Source organism: Vicugna pacos, chromosome 9 (assembly GCF_048564905.1).
Source record: "Vicugna pacos chromosome 9, VicPac4, whole genome shotgun sequence".
NCBI lineage: Eukaryota > Metazoa > Chordata > Mammalia > Artiodactyla > Camelidae > Vicugna > Vicugna pacos.
In genome coordinates, this window is record NC_132995.1 from 13,260,135 (window position 1) to 13,274,894 (window position 14,760).

At 41.5% G+C, this 14,760-nt stretch overlaps 2 long non-coding RNA genes across 2 annotated transcripts; one reads left to right on the plus strand and one right to left on the minus strand.

Annotated features, from left to right (window-relative positions):
* Positions 1-1,992: 1,992 nt before the first annotated feature.
* Positions 1,993-6,794, minus strand: LOC116282236 (uncharacterized). Its single transcript, XR_012076176.1, has 3 exons — positions 6,730-6,794; positions 3,417-3,519; positions 1,993-2,252 (listed from the first exon to the last, which is right to left on the minus strand). It is a non-coding gene; the product is annotated as an uncharacterized lncRNA (long non-coding RNA).
* Positions 6,457-9,861, plus strand: LOC140698388 (uncharacterized). Its single transcript, XR_012076174.1, has 2 exons — positions 6,457-7,897; positions 8,017-9,861. It is a non-coding gene; the product is annotated as an uncharacterized lncRNA (long non-coding RNA).
* Positions 9,862-14,760: the final 4,899 nt, after the last annotated feature.

Here is a 14,760-nt window from a genome sequence, read left to right on the forward strand (position 1 = left end):
AGTCCATAAATTACAATCTGATTTTCTCAGTGTAAGTTTGACAGCATACTTTTCATGATCATTTTGACAGAGCTTAAGGTCATTTAGGCTCTTTGCTGGTCTCAGAACAGAAATTGTACAGAGCAAAGCTAATATTTATTACTCATCTTTTGGAGAAGAAAAAAAATTACCAAGTTTATTAATATCATTCATAACATTTGAACGTGAAGGCATGTTTTGATTTATATTGAAAGAAGCGTGCCTGTTTTTACAGTAATGAAGGAACATAGGCTTATTGACTTCCCAGTGTTTGGTGTCTGGATTCCTTCCTATGTGTAGATAGTCTTCTTCTATTCCTTACGTTTTTTTCTTTAAATTACAGTAATTCAGTCCACTTTGCTCTTCCTGATTGCTGGCACATCACTGGATGTTTCTCTTACCCCAAGGTAACCGTATAATCTCTCTAGCCCCCATGTTCCTCATCAGCACAACAGTACGCCAACTGGTAGCTTGAAACCTTTGAGTTCCCAGGCTTCTATTTCCACTTATTTCAGAAGTTTTCTTAGTCCACCTACCGCTAACATTGTGTCATCTTGTTCCCAAGAACAGTATGTAATGAAAGGAACTCTTTTCAAACAAAATATGAAATCCAGTTGGAACAGCATGATTCTCTTTATTTTATGTAGGAAATCTACATCTGTAAGACTCTTTAGAGAGGGCTAGCCCTTCACCCATCCATAGTCCTATTAAGTACTTTCATCTCACCAGTTAGAAAATACATAAGAAGAAGTCCATAGGAAACAATTATTCCTATAATGAATTTATATAGGAATGTCTGGAAATGCTGACGAGAACAACTTGATCTAAATCCTTGAGGGAAAGAAGAGAGATTGTATTATTTCATACCTTGTGAACAACCTCTTGATAGCACCTGTGGCTCTGACTGATCCCCAAAGGTGTCCATTTTTTCCCTCCAATGCCAAAAGTTGGAAGCAAAACACTTGCAGATGCTCTAATGTATAGATGTGTAACTCATTGCAAAAACTCTATAGTCTTGAAGGAAATTCAGACTTGACCAGGTGGAGAAAAAGATTTCTCTGTCCCATGCATCCTGAGGTTATGATTAATAAAAAAGGGAATGTCTGAGCCCTGGCCTCTCAGTTGCTAAGTGGCCCGTGTGCATCAACTTGATGTGGTTGATCTGGAGATCTCCGTCCAACAGCAGTAGACGCATGGAAGATACAACTTTCAGGGTTTGGTTTTGTTTTTCTGTTTTGTTTTGCTTTGTTTTTAATGTTTTTACTATGAAAGGGTGTTGAATTTTGTCAGATACTTTTTCTGATCAATCGAGGTGACACTTTTTTCCCCCAGCTATAATCCTCTTTTTCTACAGGAGCTTTGTTGATGTGGTGGAAGTGTAGGGGTGGGGAAGCATTTTAGCCTAGTATGATTAGGTGTTAGTCTTTCAGTTTGCCTGTGACCCTGGCCTATGGCCTGCACCAGTTCTTCTCAGGTCCCCTCTCACCACTAGCTTTAGGTGACACAGGAGGGCTAGAGGGGGTTGGGTGTTTTCCTTCCTTCACATTGATTATTCTCTGGGAAGTTAGTTTCCCCTTGAGGGCAGGTGGACAACAGTACGTCTGGAAATCTGCTCTGTGACCTTAATTCTCTGAAGGATATAAGAAGAGTTGTTTTCAGTTTAGCGTTTTTCTTGCTGTGAGGACAGGAGTGATGACTTACAAGTCCTTTACATTTTGGAGCAGAAAAGCAGAAGTCCTCCTAACTTTTTAAAAAGTAACCTCTTTGATGTATAATCTGCACACCTAAAAGCACACGTAGCCTACATGTACTGCTGGATGAATATTCAGAATCTGGACATGTCTATTTATTTAATTAGTACCCAAAAGAAGAAATAGGACATCACTAGCATCCCAACTTGCATCGTCAGGCTCTCTTCACTTCTCTTTCTCGCTCACCAAGGATGATCATTCTCCAAATTTCTAACAGCAAAGATTGGTTTGGCAATCTTTTTTATTTTATATTAATGCAATCATACAGTGTACAGTCTTTTGCATCTGAATTCTCTCGCTTAATATTGTTTGTGTGATTCACCCATTGCATGTTGTTGCATATAATTCTAGATTATTATCCATTATGTGTCTTATTGCCACATTTACTTTTCCTTGTATAAACATGGTACATTTACTTTTCCATTTCGATCAGAGAGACAGAGAGAAAACAACTCAGGGATGAAAGTTGAGTCACTATAAATCCTGCAGACATTAAAAAGATAATAAAAGGATTTCATGTGGAATTTAGAAACTTGAAAATTTAGATGAAACAAATTCTTAGTAACATACAATTTACCAACTTTGCCAGGGAAATAATAGGCATTCTGAAGGGCTCTGAATCTAGTAAATAAATTGAACCCATTATTACAAATCTTTCCAATAGACAACTGGATGCCTCTCTGTGTTCTATCAGCTATTTAAGGGGAAAAAAACAATCTTATACAAAATCTTCAGAGAATAGATAAAGGTTGGAACAATTTACTTTATGAAGTAAGCAAAAATAGATACTGAAACTCTACAAGGACATTAAAGAAAGAGGAATTTTATAGGTTACTCTCACTGATAAACACATATGTAGAAATATAAAAATTAATAAATCCTGTAATATATGAAAAGAATAACATATCACGTAAATGAGATTATCCCCAGAATGCAGGGTAGTTTTAACATTTGAAAAGCAACATAATTTAGCACCTTAACAGAATGAAGTAGAATCACCATATATTATCACCTCAATAGACAGAGAAAAGACATTTCATATAATTCACCCATTCAGCAAAGACAAATAAGGAACTTATGGGGGAAAAAACAAAAAAGAAGGGAAATTTCTTAGTCACATGAAGGTATCCATGAAATTCTTAGAGAAAACATCCTTCTTAATGGTGAAAGCTTTCCCTTGGAGTCTAAGAATGAGACAAAGATACCTGCTATCTTGCTTTCTATTTAATGTACTTGAGATTCTAAACAATTCAAGAAAAATAGTCACAGTGATTTGAAAGATAAAGGTGTCATGATTTACAGATGTGATTGTGTTCATAGAAAATCTTAAAGAACCTACTTATAATAAAGTATGAATTAATTCATTTTTTCTCAATCTTTCATTATTCCTCCAGAAGCCTCCTTAGCTATTTCCCCTCAATTCTCACCCTTATCTCCATGAAATTTTAATAGTACAGATATGTACCTGTTAATGTACTGTGGTCCTTTGGAGGGCCACAAACCACAAGCCATCTAAAATATATATTTTTTTACACCCCAAGAACCAATTTCTGCCCCTTTCAGGGTATCCTCACCTAGTTGAGAATGCATGAAATAATTAACAATTATCAGACAAGATTGCTTGGTATTCTAAAATTAAATAATTACCTTTTTGCCTCAGGGAAGGTCCCAGGCAGTGCCACACAGGACAGCTAAACCGCAATTATAACTGGCTTGAAGAACCAGAGGCTTGTCAGGGGGCCTACGGCAACTGGAAAATAGTGGGGAGGAAAGGAAAAAGGAGAATTTCACAAAGGGGAGAGTTGGGATGGGGGCAAATCTTTGCATAAACCATATTCAGCTCTCTGGGTGACTCCGGAACTGTGCATGTGTGGGGCAGACTCCGTGCAGTCCTGCTTAAGCTAAAGAATTGAATAGAGATTTCAGTTTTTGATACCAAAATAGAGACAGTTTTGAGTTCACATCTAACAAAGTTCTACCAAAAAACTAAAAACTCAACATCCTTTGTGAATATAACAAAATCCAGAGTCTTTACAACTATCATTAACATTGTCAAGGATATAATACAAAATTACTCGATAAAGGTAAAAACAAGAAATTACTGCTTGTACTTAAAAGGCAGTTGAAAAGGCAGTGGAAATCTACCCCAGAAGAGCCCATCTGCCAGAATTAGCAGATAAGGCTTTTGAAAACACTTATTATAATTATGCTCAAGGTTGTGAAATTTAATGAACGAACAAATAAGAGAGAAAGAAAATGTATTAAAAAGAACCAAATGAAATTATAGAATTAAAGCTGCCATCTCTGAAAAAAATACTACTGAATGGGCTTGCCATCACATTGGAAATGACAAAAGAGTCAATACATCAATAGAAATTGTCCAAACTGAAGCAGAGAGAAAAAAAGATTTTTAAAAAACTTAACAGCTCCTCCTCAGTTACCTGTGGGGTAATATTAAATTTTTTTGTATTACGAATGGGGGAAATTTTACAGATCTGTATGAAAATTATTAATAGATGAAAGACATAAATTTAAAGACATCAGACCCCATGTGAAAAAATAAAGAAAACCTCTTTAAGGAGCCTGTTTAAGTTTACACCATTCATAAGGAAGCCTAGAGCAGACTGTCTGCTAATTTATTCCAGTTTTCTCCAGGCCACAGTGCATTTTGAATGTAATAAAGCATATTTCTTCTCTCAGAGATCCTTTCTGTAACAGAAGTTAATTTGCATTTACACTTATATGATAAGAATACTAAAAAAAACTTGAGTACTAAATTAAGAAATGAAAATCTGAAGACATATAAAAGACAACCAACTGAAAGAGTTAATGAAAGAAAATATGATTTGCAGTAAGCAACCAGTAAGATAAAATGCCTTGAAATAAGTGTAAGAAATGTGCAAAACATGAGGATATTACCACTGAAGGACATAAAAGAAGATTTCAACAAATGGAAAGATGTGCCATAATCTTGGAAGCGAAAATTCAGTTCATAAAAATCCTCCATAACTCATTTTATTAATTTAATGAGGTTCACATAAAAATACCAGCAGCTTTTTTTTTTAAATTAAGATGACTTTGAAATTCATGGGGAAAAGTAGAAATTTAAGAATAGGCAGTGAACTGAACTCTGGAAAAGAAAAAGAAAGTCAATGAGGGAATGCTAGCCCTACTTAGAATGATGTTATACAACAAAACACAACAAAAAGCTGCAGAAGACATTTCAACAATAAAAATTTCTACAGTAAAAGAAGGGGAGAAGAGATGGTGGGTGATGGTGGGAGGTAGGAATGGGGAGACAGCCTTGTTCTACTGCCTCACACTATGTTCATCCTAAAGTCCCACCTCAGGGTCACCGGGCAGTCTCCTGATATAGCCCCGGGCACAACCTCCTGGCTGACCTAAGGGAGGAATATCACCACTAGGCTCTTGATCCTGCCTGGTTCAGCTTGGCCAGGCCCCGCCTTCCTCAGCTCTCGGGAGCCTCAACTACACATCCATCCATCCTTTTTTCCATCTGAACATTCAGCCAGCCAGTCATGTATCTGTTGTTTCATCCATCCATCTGTCTGTCCATCCATCCATCCATCCATCCATCCATGCAAAGGACCAACTGGAGGACCTAGGCTAAGCCCTTAGTGGAGAAATGACTACCGGCAGAGGGCAAAAGAGCTAGCCAGGACCCCAGAGACAAATCCTTTAGCCACAGCGTTGGGAAATGGGGAGGCAGGAGCTCTCCTTGGGCCCCACTGGGCAGTTGGAGTGCAGGCATCAACTCTGGCAAGGTAGGTTGTCAGAAGATCAAGGGGTGAAGAGGACCAATGGGAGATGGTGGGAGGTAGGAATGGGGTAGTTCTCCTGCATCACATTATGGACATCCTAGATCTCTGGGTGCCTGCTGCCATGTTTGCCTGTGTTTGCTGAACCTGGCTGGTGGCTAGACAAAGACATGTGGGGCACCTCTGTGGACCCAAAATCTGGATCAGGGTGGGTGGGAATGGTGTCATATGGGACGAAGGATGTGACCTGATGAAGTTGGGGTGCTGAACATCCCAGAGTCCCTGCCCAAACTATGGTCATGTCACCCGAAAATCCACTGACCCAGACAGAAGAAGAGGCTTATGCCCTGTTGCCACACTGGGTGGGGTGTCCTTGCTTTTCCCAGTGCATTGCAGGAATCTATTGAAGGCCCTTTCTCACCTCGGTTCTTCCTCCCTAGCCCCCAACTTCTCCCCACTGTGCTCCACCCCAGTCCTGCTTGATAACCCTGTGCTGGCAGGGCTTGCCTCCACTTTTGGTAGCCCCAACAAGCCACCCATCTATTCACCCGTCAATCCATCTTTCCTTTTACCCATACATCCATCTGTCGATGGAAATCATCACTAAACTATCTATACTTGGAATAGAAAAGAGTCATTTGAGCCAAACTGAGAGCTATAGCCTAGCAGATAGCCTCTCAGGTATCTCTGAGGAGCTACTCTGGAGAAGCATGATTTTCAGCAGTTTTCTATCTTGTCAGAACACAGAACATCAAATACGACAGGGGTGTATTCCTTCAAGGTTTCCAAAAAGACAGATTAGCACCTAGACAGTCAGTATGGCCTTGGCACCTGGTTAGGGAGCTTCGTCATCGAAGGAGTCCTAGTCCTGGTGTCCCAGTAAGGGAGGGAGGCATTTATCTGGAGCTTTAAAACGGACTTTTTTTTTTTTTCCTGGTGGACAATGCACCCACCCTTTTCTTTATTGAACAGAGCAGATGCACAATGTCTGTTTAATAGGCCACCAAACAGGCTGTTCTGGCTAGCTTCCAAATTATGTATGAGCCAGAAGGACTTCGCCATACCTCAGTGTGAAAATTTCTTTCATCCCATCCCTCCCTCCCTCCCTCCCTCCACTGAACTACTGGAAGTCACAAGCCACAGACCCTTCCTGGAGTGCGAGACACAGCCTTCACCCGTACCTGCCAACCGCCAAAGGCCGCTCCCGACCCCCAGAACCTAATGGACCTAACCCTCAGCAATCCTGCAGGTCATTGTGAAGTCAACCGGCTCCGCCCACAGATCTCGTCTCGCGCATGCGCAGTTGGAGCACGGGCTTTAACTGGCAGCTGTGCTGTCGGAGGAAAGGCAGAAGACAGAGGTTGATGGTGGGACATAGAGAGGCAGCGCCAGTCTTCCTCTCCTCGAGTTCCTGACAACCCATATCTTAGAGTCTGTTGCCATCTTGGACCCACTGCCGCCCCCGGTGATGTCTGCACCTGGTGGCGGGACGAAAAGAGGACCTCAATCCAGATCAAGGTGTGTGAAGCTAGTGCCAACTGTGGGGAGAGGGGGCATAATATGCGGTGCGGTGAGCGGCGATGAAGATCCCTGAATCCCCGCTCGAAATGATCGTCGTGTCGGTTGAACATCACTGCCCCACCCAGCTCCTTCTCCCTGCTTCCCTCCATCCTCCTCGAGAGCCATAGACCTGGGCAGAGGCCGCCCATGCCCTGGTGCCACGTTGGGCGGGTTCTCTGCCTAGTCCAGTGCCTTACAGGAGTCGGTTGAAAGCCCCTTCTCACCGCCATTCTTTCACTCGAGGCCCTCAACCTGCCCCTGGCCTCCCGTTGCCGGCTCCTCACATCCTGCTTGGGAAGCCTGGCCTGGAAGACTGGTAGGGCTTTCCTGCACTCTTGAGAGCCCCACCAATCCATCCGTGTATTCATCCATCCTTCTATGTATCTGCTGGACCACTGGAAGACGCAGGCCACAAGCCCTTCCCCACAGCACGGGACCCAACCATCATCTGCACCTGCCAACCACCAAGGTCTCTCCTGCTCCCCAGAGCCTAGGGGACCTGCCGCTTAGCAGCCGGGCGGGGTGGTGAAGGCAGCCTTGAGCGCACGGTCGCCAGCGTTGTCAGAAGGGACGGGAGGAGAGGAAAAACAGCACTTGCGTTGAGAGGGAGTCTTACCGAATTGGTCCTACGGATCCGCCTTTTGGGCCCTAGCGCAGCCGGAGCCCCCTGCCTTGGCAGTAAGGAAATCGATCCCAAGGGAGTCAGAGCACAAGCTGTAGTCAACGGCCAGAGAATGGAGAAGCGGAAAGTGCCTTGGCCAATCAGCATCTCCTCTGGAACACTGCAAGGTAAGAACTGGAAAGGTAGGGTTAATGAGGGGGAGGCCTTGGTATTGGTTTTCTGGGAAAAGGCGGGGTTCTCCCAGGAACTGGGGTCCCACCTCGTTTTCATCCTTCTCTATTGTCAGGTGTTTCCTGTTAGGGCCGCTGATGGGTGTGACACTGAGCGCGCTAATGTATTCCAGGGAGACTATAACGAGACTTAGGTTCACCAGAGATCAAGACGGTGACTTCAACAAGTTACAGCTGCATCTTCCTTTTCTATTTGGTTTCCTCCTTTTGAGGTTTGGTTCTGCAACAGAAGCCTGCCGAGGTAGCTTCCATTCACGGGAGGGGCAGGGGTATGGTTCTGGGCAACGATCTCAATAACAGTAGGGAGGGTCCGCGAGCCTTCCTTTTTATAGATTCCTGACGTCCCAGTTCTTGGAGTCTGTCTCACCATCTTGTACCAACTGCCCTCCTAGTGATGGCTCGACCTAATGACAGGAGCTAAAGCGGACCCAAATCCAGATATAATTCAATTTTTTTAAAAAAGGATTTGATTTGGACATTAAGAGCAAAAATTAGAAATAAACTTTAAACAACTACAATTACTTTATGAGAGATCAGAAATTATACTGCACATGTGAAAAGAACAGAAATCTATGAAGAAGGAAAACTTAGACACAACTCATAAGCCCTTCTCTGAAATACACATTCCTGGAAGAAAACAAAAAAACCTGAAATACTGAAGACTGTCAAGAAACAAAAATATAAGAGAAATTCTCAGACCTAGATCCTATAGACTGAAAGTGCTTACCTATATGTAGCATAAAAAATGTTTAAAAATCCACAAGATAAATAATGACATTTCAGTACATTGGTGCTATAAATAGTAAGTATTGGGGGTGAATGGGAGGAAGACATAAGATTACATACAAAGGTACAGAAAACAATGGGCACTAACTTGATATCATTAGATAGCAGAAAACTTTGAAGTGATGTTTCTAAATTCTGAATATTAGCAAAATATGAGTTAGAAGAAAGACATTTCCAAATATGAAAAGAGTCAGAAATTTATCTCTAACACATGCATCTTAAGGAAGCTGTTGGAAAAAGATCCTGAGCAATATTGAAAAATTAGCAAAAATTAACTTAATTCCAGGAAACAGAAATCCAATTCAGGAAAACAATGAAAGTAAGCTTCATGGTAAGTGTACAGTCTAATTGGAGCCACATAACGGAGGACTGAGAGATTCTAATTGGGTATTTGAATCATTGGGGAAAAAGACACCAGTGGACATTGAACATATCTTTTGGAACATCTCTAAAAAGTAGAGAAAGGTACAAGAAAACTAATTAAATAAATCCTTAATAAAATATATCTAAGAAAAAAATGAACTTAGTTTTAAATGAAAAGTTTACATAATTAGTATATAAGTACCATATATTCACATAACCAATAATTGAGATATAACCATATTTGGTGGTGGTCAAGGAGGAAGAAGGTAGAAATGTGCTGTTTTTTTTTTGCTTCAAATGAAGTATTGATAATTACACTGCACATTTTTATTGCTAATGTGAACAAAAAAATGTTGCCTGCCATTTCAGTAAACAAATGTTTCCCACCATCAATCCACTTCTCACTGTATCCACCCCTGAATGTGTGCCCTGAGGAGAATTCAGGATGGAGAAAAAATAGGATACTGGCCTTAGAAAGTTAGGATGCATATCTAAGGAATAATTTCCATGAGCCCAGAGTCTTGCATCTTCCCATGCACAGAAAAGTACTAAAATCATTAACTTGAGATGTCTCATTTTTGTGATTAGCAGTAATCCTTCAATGTTTGACTACATGTCTACATGCTTATTTTTTTTCTTCCAGCAAAAACTTATACATCTTGTCTCCTCCTTTACCTTTTTGGAACAGTTGCTCAGAGCTATCTGAGAGGCTATATTCCTCAGTAATGCCCTGAATAAAACAGTTCTCAATTTCTAGGCTCTGTGTATTTTTTTTCAGTGGACACTGAAGATATTTTTAACTACTAAAATGAGACTAATTTTAACTTTAAAGTGTTCAAAGTATCTTTTATTATAAAGAGTGATTGAAGACACTGAATTCATCTAACATTTCATCTAGGGTTGGGGGAAAAAACCCTCACCCACAGAAAAATATTGCAATTGCATTTATGGGAGAAAATAAAATGCCCTTCTCTTTTGTTTTATGAAGTCCTATTAATTTCAACTTTCTGATTACATTGTCCACAGAAATAATCAATAAACAATCTATAATAGGAATAGGAAATAGTTTTGTTTGAGCCAAACGTAGAATTATATTCTAGGAGACAGCCCTAGATAGATCCAAGGAACTGCTCTGGAGAAGCATGATTTTCAGCAGAGTTTTATATCCTGTCAGAACACAGAACATCAAAAAAGTCAGGGATACATTCTTTCAAGGTTTCAAAACAACAACAACAAATCAGCATGTACATAGTGAGTCAGTATGGCTTTGGCACCTGGGAGGGGAGTCTTATCATTGAAGAAGAAGGAGTACCAGAATCAGCATCCCAGGAAGGGATTAAAATCTTTATTTTTAATGTGGACATTCTTTACTTCCGTATCATTGCCCCTTTCCTTTAACAAAGTAGACGTACAACGTATATTTGATAGGCCCCAAACAGGCTGTTTTAGTTAGCATAAAATATGAGTTAAATCATGTATATGCCAGAATGACTTCCCTATACTTCAATATGTGACAATTTCATCAGAATGAGATGGGAAAGGGGCAGGGCACAGCCATCCAAGGAATAATACAACAATTAACACCAGAATAGCAAAAGATTCAACGCCCAGAAGGCCTTGAGGCTCAAGATGGTGGGAGATTTGACTTCTAGTAGACCTTGAGTTTCACTATACACCGATTGTAATAAATTAACATGGTGAATAACATGCCCACAGGAGCTATGACCATCCCAAGGCTAACCACAAAAGGGTAAAGAGTGGAAAATGGCCGACTTCCTGGGAATCCCAGCCCCTTCCCCAGGTTAGTTAGACTGGTCTTTCCACTTACTAGCATATGAAACCACTGAGCCCAAAAAAACTGGCAACACGGCGCCTCGTGGTCACCCCCTCTCTCTCCTTCCTCGGAGATGGCCCACACTCTGTCTATGGAGTGTGTACCTACTTTTACTCTAATCTAAGCACCCAACCCCTACACCTCGTGGCCTTTCTCTTGCCTTTTGATGTATCTCTAAATAAATCTACCTTTACTCAACGGTGGCTGGCTCTTGAATTCTCCTGCACGAAGCCAAGGACCCACACTTGGCAGGGCACGTCCCAGGGGCTCAACCGAAACCTGGGACATGGCCTTCCTCACACCCGACATCTGATTTTCCTGCATCAAAAATACTCGGGACAATTCTATGACTCAGTAATAATGATAACTTGCCTCTTCCTTTCTAATGTTGCTTTTGCCTGTAATTACTCATCCAACAGCCACAGTGTTACCGAATTTGTCAACTGGACTCATGCCAGGGTCCTAGCCCAGGCCAAGACTCGACTAGGGACGTTCTTTTTCCAGTCAGATTAGTGCAGCCAATAATGAAAACAATGCTGAGACTGGAAAAGCACAAGCTTTATTCAATGGCTAAAGAATGGAGAATTGGGAACCCGGTTTCCAAATCAACTTCTCAACCGAAATCCGGTGGAGACACCAAATACATAGGAGGGTGGAGGTAAAGGGCAAGGAATTGGAAAGAGTGGGGGAAATATTTATGTTATCTGAGGACATGTTTGTAGTTTGTACCTGGAACTGATGCTTTCCTTTTCAGTTCTTTTATGGGCTTTTCCAGTAGTTGTCACGACAATTTCCACTGTCATGGCACTGGTGGTTGTGTTATTGAGCATGCTAATGTATTACAATGAGTGTATAATTATGCTTAATGTCTACTGGAAGTCAAATCTTCCACCATCTTGGGCCTAGTTCTTTCTAACTTGTTCTTTTTTTTTTTTTCTTTTTGCAGCTTTCCTCCTGAGATAAGAATAGTTGCTTTCTATTTGAGGAAGGAGCAGGGGTATGATTCTGGGGGACAGCCTTGGTAACAACAGCACCACATATCTGAGGGCACACTTAATGGCCAAGATGTTGATCATCAAAATCTCAACACCCAGTAGCACAGTGACCCACAAACACTGTGCCGCTGGAAAGCAAGAACTAGAAGTGCTGGCCTATCAAAACCATCCCAGAAATAACACACAATAAGGCTGTAAGAGAGGAAAAATCTTACCTCTAGCCATCTTAGTCTCTTAGCGGGGGGCTAAGACAGGAGGGAAGGGGGCAGGACATAACCACTAAAAGAATGACAGCCATTGAGAATAGGACAAATACTGGTTACCACCGACTAGGCTTAATATAATGGAAGATTCAACTTCCAGTAGTCTTTGAGCCTCATCATATACTCACTGTAATATAATAGATGCTAAATGACAGCCACAGGTGCCACGACAGTTCCAAGGCTGTCCACAAAAGGTCCAAAAGTGGGCAATGGCCTAATTCCTGGAAATCCCTGCCCCTTCCCCCAAATAGTTGGAATAACCCTCCCACTTGTTAGCATATGAAATTACCTAGCCCATAAAAACAACCCCGTTGCACCCCAGGGCTGCTCTCCTTTCTGAGGTGGACCACATTCCGTCTGTGGAATGTATATTTCTCTAAATAAACTTGCTTTCACTTTATTTGGCTCACTCTTGAATTCTTTCCTGCGGGAAGCCAAGGACCCTCACTTGGCAGCATGTGCCAGAGACTCACCCAAGACCTGGGACGTGACCATCCTCTCCTATAATGCAGCTCTTTAACAGATTAATAGGAGAAAAACAATTTATTAACTTGTGTGCGCATGTTATATGGGAGAAACTTTAAAGAGAGTAATGCAAACTGGTGGCCTTGAACTCCACCTTATATAGCATCTTTGACAAGGAACATGAATTTATAGAGAAATGATAGGGTAAAGAAAAACAATTTTAGGACTCCAGGGTTGGCAAGTTGGAGGAAACTAAAGGAGTGTTTATTTGCAGATTCCTTAGGGGCTATATATGGGCTAAAAGTCTAGAGTTGTCCTCCAGTAAAATGTTGGGGCACACAACAGGCCAGTGTCATGGGCTGTAAAAGAACTTAACAAAGACAAAGGAAAGTTTGAGAGACAAAGGAAAGTTTGAGAAACAAAGGAAAAGTTTAATAGATAGCTGCTACAGGAAACAGCCGGCCACAGAGGAGAGGTGCCTGTGTGAGCACTGAGGGTGAACATGCAGGGTCTTTTATTGAGGAAGGAGCTGTGCACACAAAGGGACAGGGGAACAGATTATTGATTGGCTATAAGTGAGACGGTGCTTTGGTATAAGGCAAGTGGTGGCATTTACAACTCAAAAGGAGGAAACGGCTGAGACAAGTCAGCCTGAGCTATGGGGAGGTTAGCCACTTCCCAGGACTATTTAATTCTGCTAGGGCAAATACAAGTCAGAAAAGGGTGTACTTTGTTTTTGAGGGATTGCAGGCAGACATCTGAGAGCCCAGGAATGGGGGTCACAGGGCCTCTGCAGGCAGCAGTTGGCATCACATAAAGGAGAATTTATATCCTGCATTTATGCAGAAATGGGAGAGGGTAGAGAGCTTTTCTTGCCTTTAATGCTTCTAAATTGCCCTCAGCTCAAAGATGCATGTTTTGGGTGACATACTCTGGTTTCCTTCAGGGCACAGCCACCTTCATGATATACACAGTCTCTGGCACTTCACAAAGGAAGCCACTGTAGGGGAGCAAAATTTGCCCCACAAAATGTGTCTTTTTGGCATGAGGATTAACTTAGGCTGATTATTATTTTTTATGTATGTATTATTTTTGTCATTTCAGTGTTACAACGTTGTGTCAATTTCTGGAGTACAGCATAATTGTCATACATATAGATACATATATTCATTTTTATATTCTTTTTCATTGTAGGTTACTACAAGATATTGAATAAAGTTCCCTGTACTTTACAGTATAAACTAGTTAGGCTGATTATTTTGAAGAAACATAAGACTCAGGAAGTCTTTCTTTTTACCTCCCACTTAGCTGCCTAAAGATTTTAGATAAAGGGCTGTTCCAGGAATAGAGCTATCAATAGAGACATCTGCAAAGAATATGGGCTAAATGTGATGGGGAAACTCTTAGTGGGGCCTGGAATGGAAACTATTCTGTGTCTCATTGTTTCTGTGTAGCCTAGCAAACATTTGTTCACCAAACACTTGCTTTTCATCTCCATGTGGATTGCTTTCCTCCCCTTTGAAGTCCCAAACCACTACCCCCAACATCCTCTTTGGTCTTTAGCTGACAGGCTTCAGCCATTTTGGTGAGTTACTCAGTTTTCCTGAGTCTCTCCTATGTGACCAGTTTATTAAATTTTTGTTTGATTTTCTTTTAATCAGTCTCATGTCGACTTATTTTGTAGATCAGCCAGAAGAACTAAGAAGGGTAGAAGAAAATTTCTTCCTCTTCAACATCCCGGGACACCCCTAAATCTAGTGTCACAGTCCAGCATAATAGCAGGCAATCTTCTCTGTGGCGTCCTTTCAGTCCAGCACCCAAAGGAGTGGCACACATTCCAGAAACACCACCATCCAAACACAATCCTGTCCACACACACCAGTCCATCAGCAAACGCCACAGGGACCCTCCTCGGGGCACTAGGATATCACAGTCAGGGTCATCATTAAGTCTAAAGATCTGGACACTTAAGACCAACTTGGAATTCTGGCTCCAATCTCTTTATACCAACCCCCTTACTTCTCTTGAGACAGGAGGGAAGGGGGCAGGGCACAACCATTAAAAGAATGACACAGAAATTGATGATAGTACATA